General features: G+C 38.5%; 1 protein-coding gene across 2 annotated transcripts in view; it reads right to left on the reverse strand.

The window, feature by feature from the left end:
• TPK1 (thiamin pyrophosphokinase 1) overlaps positions 1-20,772 on the reverse strand; it is a 358,052-nt gene that overhangs the window by 154,299 nt on the left and 182,981 nt on the right. The window lies entirely within an intron of this gene.

Here is a 20,772-nt window from a genome sequence, read left to right on the forward strand (position 1 = left end):
ACAATACGCAATTAATAAAAATAGAAAATAAGTATATTAGTTGGGATGTGAAAAGATGGCGAGTCCTACAGGGGAATAAGAGAGTAGGAAAAGAGAGATGAAAAATGCTAGGCTGGGAAGAGCTCCCACTTCAAACAAGATAGCCAGGGCAGGCTCCATCAGAAAGGTAAGAGAGGAGCAGCAAAGACCTGAAGGAGATGAGGGAGCCAGTCAGGTACAGACACCTGGAGCCAGACCCATCAGAAAACAGACTGTAGTAAGGCCCTGAAGCAGTGACATGGCCCCAGGAATTTTCAAAGAATGTCAGGAGGCTAGTCGTGAGAACTGAATGAGAAATTAGTAGGAGGAATCATTAAAATCTAAATGTTAGATCTGTATAGAGCCTTGGTAAGCCACGGTAAAGTCCTCACTTTTATTAGCATTAAGTGGAAAGCCATTCTGAGCAGAGTTGGGGACACGACGTATATATTTTTAAAAGTCACCATGCTGGGTGTCTGGAGAACAAACTGTGTGGAGACAAAGAAGAAAACCAGGAGATCGTTAAGAGATCAGCACAGTCATACAGACAAGAGACAACTTTGCTAGCCCCATCACTTCATCAAAAACTACCACCAGTGACATCCTATTGCAAAACCCAATGGTCAGTTCTCAGTTCTGACATTATTCGATCCATCAGCAACATCTGACAAGTTTATTCTTACCTCCTCCTGGATGAAGTCTCTTCCAGAAAGATGGGCTTCCAGCAAACCATACTGCCTTGATCTCACTGGTTGTGTCTTCTCAGGAACCAACTTAACGTCTTTGGAGTGGTCCAGAGCAAGGTCCTTAATTCTATTCTGTCATTACATCCCCTCCCTTGGTGTTCTCAGGCAGCCTTGTAGCTTTAAATACCATCAATGTCAGCACTTCCTAACTGTGTATCTTCAGTCCAGACCTCTCTCCTCAATTCCAGCCTCATATATTCAATTGCTTACTTGACATCTGCATTTGGAATCCAATAGAGATCTCCAAGGTTACATGATCTTTCCCTCAATCATGATCTCCCACTGTCTTCCCCACATCGGTTGCTCCAGCCAAAACTCCCAGAGTCGTTCTTGACTCCTCTCTCTCACGCCCCTTATTTATTCTCTCAGGAAATTCTACTGGTTCTAAGTTCAGTACGTATCCAAAATTTCTCCCCTCCTCACTACCTACAACCTCATCACAACCATGGCCACCAAAATCCATCAGAGGATGTGAGCCAACGTTATATCTCATGGGAAACACTGCAATAGCCTCCAACAGATCTCTGCTTCTGCCCTTATTTCTCCACAGTCTAGTCTCAATACAGTATCAAAAACAATCCTGTTAAAATGTAAATCAGATTATGACACTCTCCTGTTCAAAATCCTCCAATGGTTTTCTAATGATTTTTCTTAATAAGACATCAAAGCCTGAAATGTTGGATATCCAGGTGTCTCTCTGGTCTCACCTATTTCCGTTCTCTTCCTCCTCTCGGCTCCAATCATAATTCCTTCCTCCTTTTTATCTCTTGAAGACACAAGAGTCCTTTCTATCTCTTGAAGACACAAGAGTCCTTCCTACTTCAAGGACTTTGCGTTTGCTGTTCTTTCTTCCTAGAATGCATTATCCTCAGATATTCACATGGCTAGCTTCTTTACTTATTTCATTGACTATCTATCAAAAACTATCCCCTCTTCCATGCCAACAGATCATATCCCCATTCCCTGATTTAAATTTTCTCCTTAGTACCTCTCATTATCTAACCCCGTGCTAAATATTTTATTTATTTAGCTTGTCTTATTATGTGTCACTCTAATTAGACTAAAATTAAGTGATGGCAGAGATTTTTCTGTCTCTAGTGTTTAGAATACAGCATGGCACATTATTATATACCTGTTGGTGTCTCAAATATTTGTTGAATAAATGGAGAAATAAAACAAGGGTTGAAGGATAGTGAAAGAGCATGGTCAATGGATCAGAGTACTGGTGGAGTCAAAGAATTGCTGAAGTCAGGGGCAAATGGGTGAGTCAAATGGATAAAACAGAGATTATGGAGGGTTTACAAATCTTGGTATAGACAAGGTCTAGGTATATTCATACAATTAACTGAGGTAAAGAGGCAAACAATATAACTAGAGGGGATAAGTTTAAGGAAACAAGAGATCAGTGTACTGGAAGGTTCATTCAAGTGTGTATGGAATTTACCATGAATTAATACAGTACTGTTGAAAAAAATTATTGGTGACCTACATGTTGACTTCATCAAGACAAGCAGGAAAATGACCAGGATTATAACACATGAAGACTACAGCAATGAGCAATAAGGATGATAGAATCTGAGGACATGAGATTCAGAGCTGGAGTTTTTAGGGGAAAGAGGAATCGAAGAATCAAATAGAACAGCACTGTCCAATGGCAATACAATAGGAGACACATATCCAATTTAAAATTTTCTAGTGGCTACATTTAAAAAAGTAAAAAGAGGTAAAAATTTTTAAATGTGTATTGTTGAATGTAGTATATCTAAAATATCATTTTAACATGTAACCTGTATTAAAAATATTGAGGTGTGGGGAAAACTAGATAATTATATACAGAAGAATAGATCTGAACCCCTATCTCATACCACCCACAAAAATTAACTTGGAATGGATTAAAGACTTAAACATAAAACCTGAAACCATAAAACTCTTAGAAAAAAACATAGGGAAAAAGGTCCTTGACATTGGTCTTAGCAACAATTTTTTAGATATGACACCAAAAACACAAGAAAAGCAAAAACAAATAAGTGGGACTGCATCGATCTAAAAACCTTCTGCAAAGCAAAAGAAACAATTAACAAAATGAAAAGGCAACCTATGGAATGGGAGAAAATATCTGCAACCATCTCTCTGATAAGAAGTTAATATCCAAAATATAAAAGGAACTCATACAGTAGCAAAAAAAACAATCCAATTAAAAAATGGGCAGAGGATGTGAAGAGACATTTTTTCAGAGAAGATATACAAGTGGCCAACAGGTACATGCAAAGATGTTCAACATCACTAACCATTAGAGAAATGTAAATCAAAACCACAATGAGATATCACCTCATACTAGTTAGAATGGCTATTATCAAAAAGACAAGATCCTACTGTAGAGCACAGGGAACTATATTCAATGTCCTGTGATAAACTGTAATAGAAAAAAATATAAAAAAGAATGTATATATATATATATATATATGTATAACTGAGTCACTTGGTTGTACAGTAGATATGACCACAGCATTGTAAATCAACTACACTTCAATAAAATAAAATTTTTTAAAAAGACAAGAGATAACAGGTGTTGATAAGGATATAGAGAAAAGGGAACCCTTGTACACTGTTGGTGAGAATGGAAATTGGTGCAGCCACTATGAAAATAGTATGGAGGTCCCTAAAAATATTAAAAATACAACTTCTATATGACTCAGCAATCAAACTCTCTTCTGTTTCTATACCCAGAAGAAACAGTGTGTGTACACACACACACACACACACACACACACACACACACAAGAAGTCATGATCATCTTCCCATGTTCACAAACATCCTCCCATGTTCACTGCAGCGTTATTCACAATAGCCAAGATATGGAAACAACCAGACAACCAAAGTGTCTGTCAACAGATGAATGGGTAAAGAAGATTAAAAAATATGTGAGATATATTCATATATATGTATACACATATATATGTAACATACACACACACATAAATATACATGGACACAATGGAATAGTCTTCAGACATGAGAAAGAAGGAAATCCTGCCATTTGTGACAACATGGATGGACCTGGAGGATGTGAGATGCTAAGTGAGATAAGTCAGACAGAGAAAGACAAACACTGTATGATCTCCCTTACGTGTGAAATCTAAAACAGCTGAACGCAAAGAGAGGCTAATGTCAGTTGTCAGCAGTTGCGGGGTGGGGAAAGTAAGGTGATACTGGTCAAAGGGTACAAACTTCCAGTTGAAAGATGAGTAAGTTCCAAAGATCTAATGGACAGCATGGTGACTATACTTAACAATACTGTATTGTATATTTGAAAGTTGCTAAGAGTAGATCTTAAAAGTTCTCATCACCACAACAACAAACAAAGGTAATCATGTGAGGTGATGGACTTGTTAACTAACTTTATTACTGTAATCATTCTGCAATATATATGTGTATTAAATCATCACGTTGCACACCTTAAACTTACACAGTGTTATATATCAATTATCTCATTAAAGCTGGAAAAAATATTGAGATATTCTACATTTTTTCTCACTTGGTCTTCAAAACCCTCAATGTACTTTACAGTAATGGCACATCTCAATTTAGGGTAGCTACACTTCAAGGGCTCAGGTGGCTAGTGGCTAGAGTTTTGGACCACACAGGTCTAGAAATGGCAAACAGTAGTGAAGACACCCACCCCTAATTCTGGGGACCATTCTAGAAGAAGCAGCAGGAGAAATGACAAAACAAAACAACAGCACTACTATGGCTTCAGAGAATTGCGGTCCTTAGAAAAAAGCCCAGTTTCTGTTGGAATTAGATGTGAAGACATTGTGAATACAGGGCATTTTTAACAAGGATGGACCACGAGTTTCAGAGGGCACTGAGAGAGAGAGCATACATACTCTAGGGCAAGTCTGTTTATTTTAGAACACATCTACCGTTCTCTAAAGAATGTAAGCTACTCTCAGAAGCTAACACATTTTCTATCGGTTGTGATCCATCAAAGAGTCAGTGTTTGTAACTCTAAAAAGTGTTGTCACAATCCTGTTAGCTCTGTGGATAAAATATTTTAAATAATATATTTGTGCACACATAACACAAGAACATACCTATTATGCCATATTCTGTAATATAAAAATGTTAAAAATTAATTTCTAATTGATTTCTATACATGTCCTACATTCAAGTCAGGGTATTTTACATGGACCCTTTTTGTTAGCAAAGGGAAGTGGTGGAACAGAGATTGCTTTTGGCTCTTCATCTGCAATCATGTGTAGCAAAAAAGAACCCTGAAACCCTGGATTAATACATTGAAGACCTGACTATAGTATGGTATATTCCCTTAATAGCCATGGAACCACATACATGACTTCCTTGTGACTTAGGTGGCTCATGTATAAAGGTAAGGGATGGACTAAATTCCCTAACCTATTTTTCAAGACCCCTTTCACTTCTAACAGTCCATGTGAGGTTCTCTGGTTTCCACTCTAACAGGTTAAATAATAATTGTGTCTGTTTTGTTTAGAGAATAAATGAAAAACTTGGCTTTGCGTTATTTGCCTTAATAGAATCATGACAAGACTGGCTGAAGGATATATAACACCAAAAGGAGAAGCAATTTCATTTTTCTATTATAGCAGTAAAAACCTTTTGATAAACAAATGACATGTTTTTCTCCATTTGTCCTCAAAAAGACTTAGATACAGCATGCACGAAGTCTACAGCAGGGACAGTGGCTGTCAGCATATTTTAATTGCATTGACTTTCCATAAACTGAATTCTGGAGATGAATAAATGGGCAATTTCTCTGTGGCTCTCCCTGATAGGGTGACCATACAATTTAATGTACAAGCTGAGACACTCCTGAAAGTAAAAGGGGGACATTATAAATAATTACACCAAGAATACATGCATAAACCAGGGCTATCCCATGTAAACCAAGACACGCGTTTACCCTACTCTTTGAGAATTACAAGTAACATTAACATAGCCAACTTAACAGAATTAAACTCTAGGGTCTCAAAAAATTTAGACATTATTCTTAAGCTTCCCTTAAGCTTCAAAGATCTTTACTGTACAACAGTTAGGCTTACACAGAAGTGAAATTCTCTGGTCCAACTGTGTGATGCTCTAATTTAAAGATGGAAGACCCAATGCAGGCTATGAAGGAAATCATGGGATCAAGATAGAGGAAAAACAATAAACTGCCAACAACCCAGCAATATCAAAATATGTTTTAATAAGCCTATAAAATAATTCCAGTGATTGATGTGAAGTACAATGAAACACCAGAGAAATTAAAGACCTCAGGTTTTATGGTATCAGAATATACTGTACTGACAAACACAGAATATACCTGGCTGGATCTTGGCAGCCTGTGGAAACAATACTACAGGGATCCCATTTAAATTTCAACAAGGCCCAATGAGTCACAGTTTAATGCAAACCTGTTTGGGTGAGAAAGAAATAATGCCTCTTGCAATGGCAAGATAACGAGGCTCCCGATTTTTCTCAAATAATTTGTTCTCTATCCTCCGTGCCGCAGCCTTAATTCAGGCATTATCCTTCTCCCCTGGATAACACCACTGGCCTCCTGCCTGGCCTTCTATAACCAAGTAGTTTTCTACCTGATTATGAGAGAAAGCTTTCTACATCTCAAATCTGATCATGCCAATGTTCTGTTTCAGTACTGGCTTTCCAGAACCTACAAGATAAAAGTCCAATCTCCTCCTATACTGACTCCTAAGTTACATGTGCCACTCCCACCCCATTTATGTTCTAGAAATACTTTAGTTCTCAGAACACATCACAAGATTTCAAACCTCAGTGTCTGAACTATCCCCTTTCCCCACCCTCCCTTGTAAAGTATTTCCAAAGATGCCTACCTCCACCTCCGAAAAAAAAAAGAAAACCAAACTTGTTTGGACAGAGCATTTTCATCCAATTTTGCCAAACTGCAAATACATTATTAAGAAACGTCATAAACATGTTTACCACAAAACTTGATTTTCAACATGTTATTGAGAGAAAAGCTTAAAAAGTAAAAAAGCAGAGGAAGGGACATATTTATACCTGAAAAGTGAGCAATGTATACAAGCTTGTTTGCATTCGACAGAAAACTGTGAAGGTGATGAAAAGGATCTATGCTAAGACTCCTGACTGAAACCATAATCCCCCAGTAAAAGTTTTAGCATAAAAGCTCAGGCAGCTCATACCCTCACTGACCATCAGGAGCTTATTATGTCCCTGTACCTCTCTGGGGAGTTCAGCTTGTACAGACTGGAAGAAAGTCTTGCTGCCAGAGGTCCCTGACACACTGGCACCAAGTCAGCAGCAGAGGAGGCCAGGAGAGACAGGCCCACCCCAAAAGTCAGGCCCCTCCCTACTAGTGCATTCTGTTAGCTTGTTAAAGGAAACACATGCAAACAGTGCAAGTGTTCACATGTGATTAGGACTTTCGGTATTGCCTACCCTTTGACATCCCAAACCTGAGAGTTTTACCTTTGACCTTGAATACTCAGAACAAAACACTCCCCTGATTCTGGTTAGTTCCTAATCTATCTTCCAGATGCAGCTGAGTTACCACCTGCACAAGGAGGGTTCAGGCTGGAGAAGGTCCACTTCCAAGGGGCTTCTCACCTGTCCTATCCTGCTTACAAGGGCATTCACTTCCAAGGCCATGAATTCTAAGAGTCAGATAACCTGTCTCATTCAGTTTGCACCTTTCAACCTATTGATACAATATGTAGCAGAGTGGCTGGTAAATATGTAACAGACGTTTGTTAGCTGAATGGTAACGGTTTCCATGCTTTAACTCTGGCAAACAAGACCCATCATCACCAGGCACACAGTTTAAGTCTATTTTCTAAGGTCTTTATTTCTCAAATTCTTGATGGAAAAGATGACTAAAGAGTTATCCTTCAAGAGACTTCCCTGGTGGCGCGGTGGATGAGACTCCGCAATCCCAAGGCAGGGGACCTGGGTTTGATCCCTGGTCAGGGAACTAGATCCCAAATGCATGCTGCAGCTAAGAGTTCACATGCCACAACTGAGGAGCCCTGGAGCCGCACTAAGGAGCCCACCTGCCGCAACTAAAACCTGGTGCAACCAAATAAATAAATAAATAAATATTTTTTAAAAAAGAGTTATCCTTCAAGAAGCCTGTAATTGGTTCTTTTTTTTTTTTTTTAACTATCATTAGAATTTCCATCCTTCAATTCAGCTTGCACACAACCATTACACTAATTTTCTAAATTACATTATGACTTTTCATTCAAAATTCTCTAACAGATTAATATCACCTGTAAATCAAAATTCAAATTCTTTACCTAGAGATTAAAAGATCCTTCCTATGTGACCCCAAACAATCTTTCTAGCACTGATGACTGCTGTGACCAGTTCTACTCCTTAGGAATCTTACTGCACACAGTGACTTTCCTTTGCTTTTTCATATTGCTGTCTGGAATCCCCAAAAACACTTTAATTTCAGATGCCCTGGTCATGACAGAGTATAGGACAATGACTGAGTTCATTCCCAGAATAATGAAATGCTTTTCTGATTTACTCTAGGCTTTGCATTTTTTAGTTAAATATTTCAAGCCTGGTTGTAATAACAGTGTTGTCTTTCCTCACAGATCTGTCCTGAGTACTAATATTTCCATGATTAACTGGCCTATTGGTTCTGAAACCATATCAATGAGACCCCTGGGTATGGGACATTTTTTTCCATATAAACAAAAAGCAGAATGTGATATATATATATATATATATATATATATATATATACATATATATACATATATATATATATATGGAAATGTGTTATTTTTCCATGTAAATACACAAAGTGATGGCAAGAGCAAATTTGCATGTATTTACATTTCTCTATATCAGAAAGTGAGTGCCAAGAAGAGTTGAATAGAATAAATAAAACACATACTTGTGCTTTTTTTTAACATGATTTTATTCTATTATCTCTGCCGAAAATTAAATTCTTTGAAGAGTCAGGAATATATTTAAGAGTAAGTAAAGTTACATAAAATCATGGTGTGTATAAATAGCATGGATATTATAAATCTACTGGAGGCAATTATGGTCTCCAAACCTCTCATACCATCGGGGGTCTTGAGAAACGGAAAGATGTATTATTTGTGGTTTAGAAATCCCAAAATACCTAGCATAGCATCGTCAACACAGCTGGTATTTAGTGCAAAATTAAAACTCAAAGTATGACCTATATCATATTCAGAAACCATTAGCTATTTGGAAGTAGAGTTTGAAAGGATATTACAGTTTGTGTAAATGTCGTCCATTCGAAGCTAAATGATTGCTTGGCAGATGAATGAAAAAGATTCAAATCTGCATTCCTGATCATCCTACTCAAAAAGCACCAGATATTTTTCTTTCACTCTGGCTAAAATTTCTATAACATACATGATGCCCTTCTAAAGTTGAATATTTGGAAGAGCACTAAGCAGTCATTCCTCCCATTCCGTGGAAAATGGGTTATGAGGTACCAGAACCTGAAACCCACATCCTCTTTCATCCCTCACTCATCCTCTTTCATTCCCACCACTGAGCAAGTTGAAAATAGACAATTTTCAAAACCTCTGCCAACTGACTGACTTTTGGTAAGAGATGCTTTGTTCCCAGAAGATGAGTACTTCTGTACTTGTGATCATTTTTTAATAGCTATTACCCTATCTTGCATCATCATGATTTGTTTTCTCCAAACAATATTTCTTGCTTTTGCTTCAGCCATAAAATAAGTCTTAGCTGCATATTCTTGTCTAAAATGATAAATGAAACTCTTGGTTTCCATGTCTGGATGGATTGGATTTGGCTATTTGTAGTACTTTGGGCGCATTATTTTCCCAAAGTTTAGGGGTATAAAACTCTCCTCAGTTTTTATTGACCAGTTTATAACAGGTGGCTATCAGGCTTGCTGTAGTGCAATGCTTAGATTTTGCAATCTGGTGCAATATAAATAGTTTATGTGAATTATCCCCTTTCCAACTTCTGGGAGAATAGAGACATTCTGATTGCAAATTTCGCACTTGGTCATTAACACTCTGGTTTCTGAATATGCACTGGACCGTTTTATAATGCCAAATGAGAATGTTAAAACTGTTACTGCAGTGACATTAATTACGTAAAGCTTATTTCTTGCAGTGTAGTAAGTTTGCTTCGGCGAATACACGTATACAAAATAGCTGATCACCTGATCATCCTCAGGTTGACTTTAAGGTAGAAGCGATGCTCCTTGCTACTGATATTTTGCTAAATGTATTCCATCTCCATAAGCATCACAGTAAACTGAGTGCAATCTGGGAGAAAATGTTTGTTCAGCGATAATTTCCTCTTTCTGAAATAATTTCATTTATATGGATGCTTTAGAAAAGCAGAATCTTTAGGGTCAGTTTTACAGGCATCTAAAATCTCTAGTAGAAATGGATGAGGAAATAGAATTAAAATGTAATTTAAAAATGTAACTTTGAATTCAGATACTCCTATTTCCTAATGTGTTTCAAAATATTTCGACACAGCTGTTCATATGCAAAGTACATACAGTCACATATGTGTTGAGAAGGTAAGGTTCCTAGTGGATCCAGAAAAGAAGCTGATATTATCTTACTTCTACTCTAGGCACCTGTTAAGGACCAGCATGTTGACTATGGAATGCTAAGCAGAAATACTGGGAAAAGAGACGGTCATGGAAATAGAAAGACACTTTCTACTTCCAGCTACAAAGAGAGGAGAAGGATGGAGAGTGAATGCTATGGGATTTCATATTCTCTGATTTAAATGGAACTTTCCAAGATACCTAGGCTTATCACCTAACACAAAGAAGAATGTTTCTATGTATGTATCTCTTCTCCTGATTAAGTACCACTGAAAATATATCAATATGCTGTGTACATCCCTGTGATAAGTAGTAACATCATTTCAGTTCTTCGATCATGACACACTATAACAAAATCATTTTTTTAAACTATAGATACTATCATTGTGGACAATCATAATTATGAGTGTAGGCACTACTACATATGTTTGGCTAACGGATACACAGAAGAAGAAATTTTATAATCTACTAAGCAATTTCAGGATGTTCCAATATAAGTGCATTATTATTACAGAAGTTCTCAAGATATAGTTTCCTCCTCCATCTGTAGGTTCTGCCTCTGCACAATGCAGTAACTTTAAATAAAATAGTCCTTTTCACATTAGGTCGGTGTTCTCCTGCAAAGGAGCACCACATCAACCCTATCTGTAATTCTCTGCATTAATAAGAAATTTTGTCTGGTAAGTGAGTCATCCAGCCGAGATTCCTGCTAAGCAGATAAACTTAACCCTTGTCCCGGGGCCTATAAAACACGCTTCTCTCCTCTGGCAGGGACGGATTAGGCTGCCACAGCCTCTGAGGCAGTTAGCTTTTTATATCCATAGCAGCACCTCCTGAGTCACTCCGAAGCACGGCGAATATCTATTTTCTCTTGTTGCACAGCACTGTAAAAAAGATTGCTGGTCTCTAAGAAAAGGAAAATCAGAGATGGGAACTTCTCTTTTGAAGGCTTTTCCAAAATGATCTAGGAAGCAGCCTGGTAGTTCATTTGATGCCCAGAAATTTTTCTTCTCCTTGCTTCCTCATCTGATACTTAGCTTGCACCTCATTTGTTCCAGAACCAGAAGGTATAAGCAGTTACTTTGTCACTCGACAAAGATAGCCATGCTGGTCATATACTAAAAATCAAAAGGTGGTCTGTGTAGACATACCGATGTATAGCTGAATGTGTATTTATGTGTGTGTGTGTGTGTGTGTGTGTGTGTGTTTGTATGTGACATGATGCCTTCTAGAATTTCACAAAAATTACCAATTTAAGCTTACAACATTCCTTTTAGGTAGATAAGCACAGGAACAAAGGTATTGATAGAAAAACTTGTCATAAAAGCCTTACAATGCCTGAGCTACAGAGCTGATGTTGAAACTGTATGGTATTGCTTTCAGTATCAATTCAAGAAAGTTGGCAAGATTTATTCTTGTCAAGTTCACAATGGTAATGGCTTATGAGACAATCTCTATGCATTCTCATTTGTTAGCTCTCAACTTTTTCAAGTAACTTAGGCTGGTAAAATGAAGCAGGTCCCAGAAGTATTATAAAATACCAATTAATGAAATAAAGATACCATATGTACCATTTTTAATTACACACTGCACACATCCCCTTCCCTTCCCCGTAAAATGAAGAGAAAAACTAAAGATGTGTGTATGACCGAATAATAGTGGATATCTCCAAGTACTGGCCAAAACCAAAAAGTGTCCAATTATAACGGGACAAGAGCTAGGGCAGTGGAATAAGTCATGTTAAAGTTAAAGCAGATTACTGAATAAAGTTAACAAACATTTGATAAAAAGTTCTTGCTAAAAAAAAGATTCTTCCATATATGTATATATTCATTCGATAAACATTTATGGACTGCCAGGTATTGTTTTAGATGCTCGGGATACAGCAGAGAAGAAACATGCACAATTCCCTGCCCACATGAACTTTTACATTCCAGTGCGTGAACATGTAACAGAAATAAATATCCTAAATATGTCTGACGGTGGCAAGTGGAATGGGGAAAGCTGAGCAGGGAAGGGTAGAGGCCTGCTGAACTGAGGGATGTAACAGGAGGAGGGGTGAGGGGTGCTATCTAAACCAGGTGGTCGTGGAAGGCCTCATAGATATGAGCGCAATTTCATTAGAAAAAAAAAATCTTATTATTCTATGTTCTTAAATGTAAAATTAAAAGAGGAAGTAGAGAAGCGTTCTATATAAACAATCCGTTTTTTAAGAAGTTGAATCTATCCTGAAGAGGCAAGTCACAGCATCTACGATAGTCTGAATTGTTCTCTGGTTACTCATGTATCTGTTTCCTCTATTAGACTGGAGTCTATCTGAGGCCATGGATTTGGTCACCAAATCCTAGCATGATGTCTTAACAGACACATACTACGTAAAAGTTTGTTAGGCTGATCGGAAGATGACCCCCGGGAGCTTCCACAGTGTACCTAACGGGAGAAAGTCTGCCCATGGAACTCTGAAGGGAACTTTTGACTTACCTTGGGTAACACATCCCCCAGCGAGCACAAGGCACACAAGGTCCCCCGTAGCATGGGAGAAGCTGGGGCACACCTCTCCTCTTCTCTCTCCATCCAGGCACGAGGCACACAAGGTGCCCCGCAGCATGGGAGAAGCTGGGGCACACCTCTCCTCTTCTCTCTCCATCCAGGCACGAGGGAGAAGCTGGGGCACACCTCTCCTCTTCTCTCTCCATCCAGGCACAAGGCACACAAGGTCCCCCGCAGCATGGGAGAAGCTGGGGCACACCTCTCCTCTTCTCTCTCCATCCAGGCACAAGGCACACAAGGTCCCCCGCAGCATGGGAGAAGCTGGGGCACACCTCTCCTCTTCTCTCTCCATCCAGGCACGAGGCACACAGTGGTCAGCGGGGCTGTGCAACTCGCCTGCTGAGGGATCCCATCACTAAACATATAGATCCCATTCTCACTGGTCCCCTGGGAAAAGGGGACATTGAAGACCTCCCCTAGGAAACACTGCAACATGGGAGGAGCCCTCTGTTTAATTCAAGTGTCTGATATTAAAGGAGATCTTGTAAAATTAGAATATGTCCAAAAGAAACAATGCTAGAATGTTAACTAGACTTACTGTGGTGATGATTTCACAATTTATACAAATATTGAACCATTATGCTGTACACCTGAAACTAATATAATGTTGTACGTCAATTATACCTCAATTAAAAAAAAATTATTTTCACTTAAAAAAAAAAGAAATGATGAGTCCATGAAACTGGGCTATAAACTGTAATTAGTCTGATCCCTAAAAACATTATCTAATTCGAATATCATATTGGTCCATGAAATTTATTATAAAATCAAAAGATCACTATATATATTTTATAAAAGATCTTATTTATATTTATAATTTTATAAAATAAATATATTAAGGTATATGCTTTATAAAATAAATATCATATATAACTATATTACATATAAAATATATTTTATAAAATTAAATAGAATATATAAATATATTTTATAAAATATATCTATAAAATACAGTATTTTATATTTTATTTATATAAAATTTATATTTATATTCTGTAAATATATAAATATATTATGCAAAGGAAATTATATAAAATGTTATGAGATCACAAGAGCTAGGGTGCACAAAAATATATGACCACCACTGCTACTATTACATTTTTATGAAGGACTTTATATGTGGCAGGCACTGCAGTAAATGCTTTGCCTCATAACTCGCTGGTACGTGTAGATTATTATTCTGACTTTCCAGATGAGAAAGATTAGTCTTAGAGAAGTTAAAGAGCTTTCTGTAGTCATGCAGCTGAAAGAATGTCAGCATAACCCAAGCATCTGAGCACCTAACCTCTAATTACAATGTGTTGGAGACTAATTCTTTTCATAATAAGCATATTCATTCCTACAGTTGGTACAAACAGCAAGCAATGTAAGGAATCTGGACACATGTCACACGTGTCGTGGGAGAATTAGTAGGAAATGTTACTAAGAAGATTCTTTCACAGAGGATACATGCCAGCTAAGGTTTGCCAGGATATCCTTTGGAATCTGCCTTGATGTTATTGGAAATAAATTTATTCATTGAACAAGTATTTATTGAATAAGTAACTGGGAGAAAAGAAAAGATTTAAAGCAGATGTCCATCGAAGACAGAGGATATAAATTTTAGTAAGGGAATGGAGTGAAGGGGGCAAACAGAAGGCTAGTAAAATGACATGGGTAAGAAATGATAAAGGTCTGAACTAAGAGAGTACCAGTAAGATTGGAAAGAACAAAGTGGGCACAGGAGATACTTGTAGAATTAAAGCAACTGTGACCAGCCATTGAGGGATGGTACAGGGATAGTAAAATATAAGGTTACTCTCAGGTTTCTGCCAGGTGGATGGATGGTAGTGCCACTGAATGAGACAGAAAAGAAAGAGAAAATGAGATTTTGTGAGAAAGATGATGAATTTTGGTTTACACTGAAATGAAGTTCCTCTGGCCTTCCAGTTAGTGGTTAGAAATAGGGCTTTGGAGTTCAGGATCAGAGATATAAGATATAGAGTTAATGGCACAGAATGATAACTGAAGCCCAGGGAAACAAGATAAAAGTAAAAGGCAGGTATGACAGAATATCAATATAAGAAGAGCCAGGGAGAAAATGGAGGTGGGGATGGAGACCGCAGAACTTTGACAGGTCAGGAGGGAATGCAGGAATAAACAGGGTTACTCCTTCTAGAGCCAGTCCTGATAAAATCATATCCTTGACTGAGTCCTACCATACTTTGATCTCCAGGGAAGCTGCGGAAGTTGAGAGGATCTGGCCTGTCGTGTAGTTTAAACACCATCAAATTTCTAGTGAAGGTTTTCAAGCAGGCATAGTTTTCATGTACAACAGTTGCCTAAACATGCAGCAGAGTCTTACAGTTTGAAACTTTTTGAGGAAACATTTTAAAATTGAGAGAGTCCACAAAAAGTTATCGATTGTAGTACTTGCTTTTTATTCTACATTACTGTAAGTCATGGCACAGAAAGATGACACCGTTCCACTGTTAGAGCATATTTGCAACACTGGACATACTTTTTCAAATAAATGTTTTATTTTGAAATAACTTGAGATTTAGTAAAAAGTCGTGAAGATACTTCAGCGAGTACACACTTCACCCAGTTCCCAGCGATGTTAACATCTTACATAAACATGACACATTTGTCACAACTAAGATTGACACTGGGGCACAACTATTAATGAAACTCTGGACTTGATTCACATTTCACCCCACTGCATTTAGTTTTCATGTCTCTCTCATCTCCTCTGCTCTGTGACCGTTTCTCAGTCTTTCCTTGTCTTTCATGACCTTGAAAATAGTGGTCAGGTATTTTGTAGAATGATCTTCAATTTGGGTTTCTCTGATTTTTTTCAAAGATTAAACTGAGATTACTGGTTTTAGGGAAGTACACCACAAGTGCCCTTCTCACCCTATACCTAGAGAGAGGGGCGTGGATTACTAACATGAATTATCACTGATGATGTTAATTATGATTCCTTGATTAAGGTGGTATCTGCTAGGTTTCTCTAATGTAAAGATAGTATTTATTCCTTTCCAGAACACATGTGTACACACACAACAGATTTATTAAGTTTTGCTTTAGATAAGACTGGAATCTTGCCAAAGATACCAGCTCATCAGAGCGGACTTTATTGAAGACATCAGAGTACCTTGGAAAATACTTCTCACAGTACTATCATAGTTCTTCCAGCAACCCTAGGGATATCTTATCATATTGATAAAGTAATTAGTCCAATCAGATACAGTCAGTCTTAAATTTGATGAGCAGCAACAGATATTTAGTATGAACATAAAAAAGTCATTAGTCCATTACAAACCAATCATGTCCAATACTGATAATCAGTAGATATAAATAGTCTAAAACTCTCCAAGATCAGCAGGTAGGTCTGACCCAGACGCCTTTCAAATTACTGCTTCTCCCCTGGGTGCCTTTAAGAATGTAGTCTCTATCTCCCCACTTGGTCCTTTTGGTCTCCTGAAAGTAAGCCCCGCAGGCCGTTGAAGCCAAAAGTCCTGGGGGCTCATCTTCTGGGCACAGGATCCCCCGGGATGAGGAGCCCAGTGTGGGGCTCAGACCCCTTGGCTCCTTGGGGAGAACCTCTGTAGTTGTAATTATTCTCCCATTTGTGGGTCGCCCACCTGGGGGTAAGAGTCTTGACTATACCATGACTCCGCCCCTCCTACCCATCTTGTTAGGGTTCCTTCTTTATGGCTTTATTGTATAAGATCTTTTCTGGTAGGTTTCAATCTATTTCTCTGATAGCTGTTCTGTAAATAGTTGTACTTTTGGTGTGCCCCTGAGAGGAGGTGAACTCAAGGTCTTTCTACTCTGTCCTCTTGGGTTAATTGATCAATCCTACAGTCTTTATGTGATATTTAATTTGTAGTCATTAATATTTGTCTGTGTGTATAAAACGTACACATTTGCTCTTATTTATATAATACTCAGCATCCTGCATCATTTGATTAAAAAACTGCTTACAAAAAAATAACACAGTATAAATGGGCTAAAATGTATTGAGGTTTTAGCAAATAAAACTAGTATGAGTTTAAATCTATACAATATACAGTTTGAAATTAACATCAACTTTTCTGCCCAAATTTTGTCCAATATAAAGTCTGTTTAAAACATCAGACACTGAAGTAACTGATTCTATTGCCATATAATTCTAGGAAATACCCTCATCTGTATTTCAGGAGACCTATTATTCTTAGGGCCTTATAATCTAGATTTCTTCCTGCTTCATCCTAAACAATGTACATCTTACATTTTTTAAAACTTGGAGCAATAGCTTTTAATGTTTTCCACTGAATTCCAGGGTTTAGATCTCAAACATGTATTACAGCATCAGAATATATATGTGCTCTTTGAAGATTCAGTCATATCGGATGGCATCCTGATAAATTTATTATTCATGACTCAGTCACAGATAAACAATGTGGCAACATAAAAGCAAAGCATTAAAGAGTCACATGTATCAGAGACCCTTTTTGCAGAGGAATAAAAGTGGAGGAAGAGCAGGTTTAAAACAGATAAATAATAAATAAGGTAATTTAGGGAAATCTTTTCTTTTATAATTAACCTCATATTCTAGATAGTAAACTCCTTTAGGATAATGACAGACCCTGATCCGAACTGTATAAAGTTCTAATATGTTACACAGTATGGTTCCTTAACATATTAAATACTACTTTAATTCAATTCATTTATACTATAGTTAATATTTTAAAGTATATGCTAAAAAGATAAGATCTTACTACAAAATACAGACACTTTGAATACAAATTCATGTTTATAATTCAATAAGTGGAAAACAAGAAATGTATGATAATTTTGTAAGATTTATTAGGTGGAGAAGTAGAAAGGATTTTCTGACACAGTTTATGTGTATTTTAGGAAGAAATTTGTAAAAGCCCTCATGATGATCTCACTTGAGGGTAGGAGAATGTGTGGAGGAGAATCTTTTATGATTTTCCTTTCCAATCTTTCTAATCTTGCTTTTCTCCTGCTATTATGTTAGACCAAAGACAATGCTGTGCTCCCAGGTTAAACATAAAGTCAGGTGGAAGTTCACAAATAGTCCACAGATTTAACATAACCATCTTTTTCAGTCTGAACAAGAGCTAATTTGGATGGTTTTGTTAGTAATGAATTCAGTTGACCTAACCATGCTTCTTCAAACACGAAGTAACCACACCGTTCTCTGTCGTAAAGCTCTTCAAACCATCTGCTGTTGGGTCACTGAAGTGTGAGCCACCTTCTCTGTGGACTGCCATACTTGGCCACCATCTTCTCCCCTTTGCCATCTAACTTCTATTTGTTTCTCATGTCTCAGCCTTCTCTAAAAAACCTCTCCCCTAACTGCATCATCTCCTGCTCTCCTGTGAGTTCCCCGAGCGTCTCTTATACACACAGTGCTACCGTACAATCGTGAACAAGACAGACCTGATCCCAGCTTAACGGGCTACACAGTCAAGCTGGGAAGAAAGGCCTTAAGCAAACAATTAGATATACACAGTTAACACAATTATTAGAAGTGTTCAGAGTACTGTAAAGGAGAAAAGAGGGAGGCATAGAAATGTAGAGCCGCAGAGCCTAACCCAGAGCTATGGTGGAGGAAAGACCTCCTTGAGGACGTCAGGCATACTCTACCATCATGGCCTTGGCAAAGACAAAGAAAAATACAAAAAAAAAAAAAAAAAAGAAATTCAAAATATATTCACAACATTCTACAGAGAGGGGGCAACACATACACAAAAAACACCTTAAGGCAAAGGAGAGGAGGGAATCTGGCATATTTTGGGAACAAGGAGAAAGGGGGACTCAAGATGAGACTGGAGAATGCACTGGACCCAAAGCATGCCAACCACGGAGGTGCCCAGCTCCCATTCTCTCCACAAAGACCTCGCTACTGGGCTGAGAGGAGGGCAGCTGGCTGTCCCGGCCCAGCGGCAACCCCTTCATGACACAGCACAGCCTGCCACCAGGGCCATGCACATCCCTGGCAGCCTCCGGCCTATGACTAAGCATGGTGGGAGCAGGAGGGTATGGCCCTTTCTGCCCAATGCAGGAGTCCTCTAATAGATCCTCTCGCTCCGGGCCTCCACTGGCTCGGCCAAGACTCTGTCCAATTTGTTTCACAGATTATATACACCTGATTATCCTCTTCCCCCAGTTTGAGGCTCTCTCTGGATTTTGGCCTTGTTGAGTTTGAGATACGATGATTTGTTTTGAGATTTAATGACTGAATATTGTATTAGAGATACTATCAATTAGACACAACAAATGACACTCACATAATTTCATTCCCAGCTTTCAATACACTCAGTGGAAGTACTAGGAAAATTGCAACAGTTGTGAAGATTTAGAATTTTTTTCTAAGAAACTCAACATTAGCTATGTCGGGATGAAGCAGATAACTCTCAATAGGTTGTCTTCTGTTTTCCTTAAACAAATATATTATTACCGCAATTGCCTGCTGCAAGTAGCACATTAGGTACAGCTCAAGCTACAACAGAGATGAGACATGTTCGTTCAATTACATTTATTGAGTTTGCAGAGTGAGCTACTTGTCCATTAGAGTAGTTAACAAGGCTTTCCTTCAAAGGGAGAAAAGGATCTACTGCCTCAACTTAATAAATATACATCAGAATAAATCTTTCATAACTTCTGCGAAGGAGTAAGTTTTTATTAGGGGTGCGTCTCCACTGCCTATGCCGTCCCGCCACACGTGTGTTAGCCGTGTAGTTGGACTGCATGAGACATGTTGATTGACCCCCCCCACTCCCTGCTCCAGTCCAAGACAATCAGGTTACTCTCATCATCCTTCGCCAAAACCGAGTGGTGGTTAATGGAGAGATTTCAGGACTTAGGTCTAATGACGGTGGGAAGTGACGACCCTGCCCTCTCAATCCCTCTAGATGTAACGGTGTTAAGAAAACTGCTACAAGCAGCCATTGCAGACAGTCAGGGAAACCAGACTGAAGAGAAAGCTTACACAGCAGAGCCAGGACAATGGAAGAAGCAGACATGAGATCTGACTGTGCTGTGTCTGAAGTCGTCGGCCCTACCCCGTTCGATGACTGAGGAAAGGCTGAAACACGTCTCCTGTTACTTGTACTGTGAAAACCATCCTAATGTACAAAGGTGTCTTCCTAGTTTTCTTAGTTTAAAAATGACACATTGGATCATGCATCTCAGCTTACCTTCCTGCCCTTCCCAGGAAAATAATGGTCAATCGTCATTCACTGCTTCAGGTTTAATTTCGTGGATCTTCACGGAATACAGACTTTTAAAAGTTTGCGTATCATTTCAACAAGTATCAAAAAAAATTGTAAAATATAAAAACATACAGGGCTTCCCTGGTGGCACAGTGGTTGAGAATCTGCCTGCCAATGCAGGGGACGCAGGTTCGAGCCCTGGTCTGGGAGGATCCCACGTGCCGCGGAGCAACTGGGCCCGTGAGCCACAACTACTGAGCCTGCGCGTCTGGAGCCTGTGCTCCGCAACAAGAGAGGCCACGATGGAGAGAGGCCCGCGCACCGTGTTGAAGAGTGGCCCCCGCTTGCCGCGGCTAGAGAGAGCCCTCGTACGGAAACGAAGACCCAACACAGCCAAAAATACATAAATGGATAAATTTATTAAAAAAAAAAATACAAATTTGTGCATTAGCTAATTGATGTGATTATACACTTGGGTGCTAGGTGAAAATCACTACTGAACACCTTAAAGAGCCCACATGTGCAAAGCAGCAGACTCTTCTCTCATTTAAAAAAAAAAGGCAGTAATATTTTATTTGTTTATATAAGAGTTTGCAATGTTGGCCAAATCTAGGCCGTATCTGTTTGTTTGTCTTGCCTACA

Source organism: Eschrichtius robustus, chromosome 8 (genome assembly GCF_028021215.1).
Source record: "Eschrichtius robustus isolate mEscRob2 chromosome 8, mEscRob2.pri, whole genome shotgun sequence".
In the NCBI taxonomy this organism is placed as follows: domain Eukaryota; kingdom Metazoa; phylum Chordata; class Mammalia; order Artiodactyla; family Eschrichtiidae; genus Eschrichtius; species Eschrichtius robustus.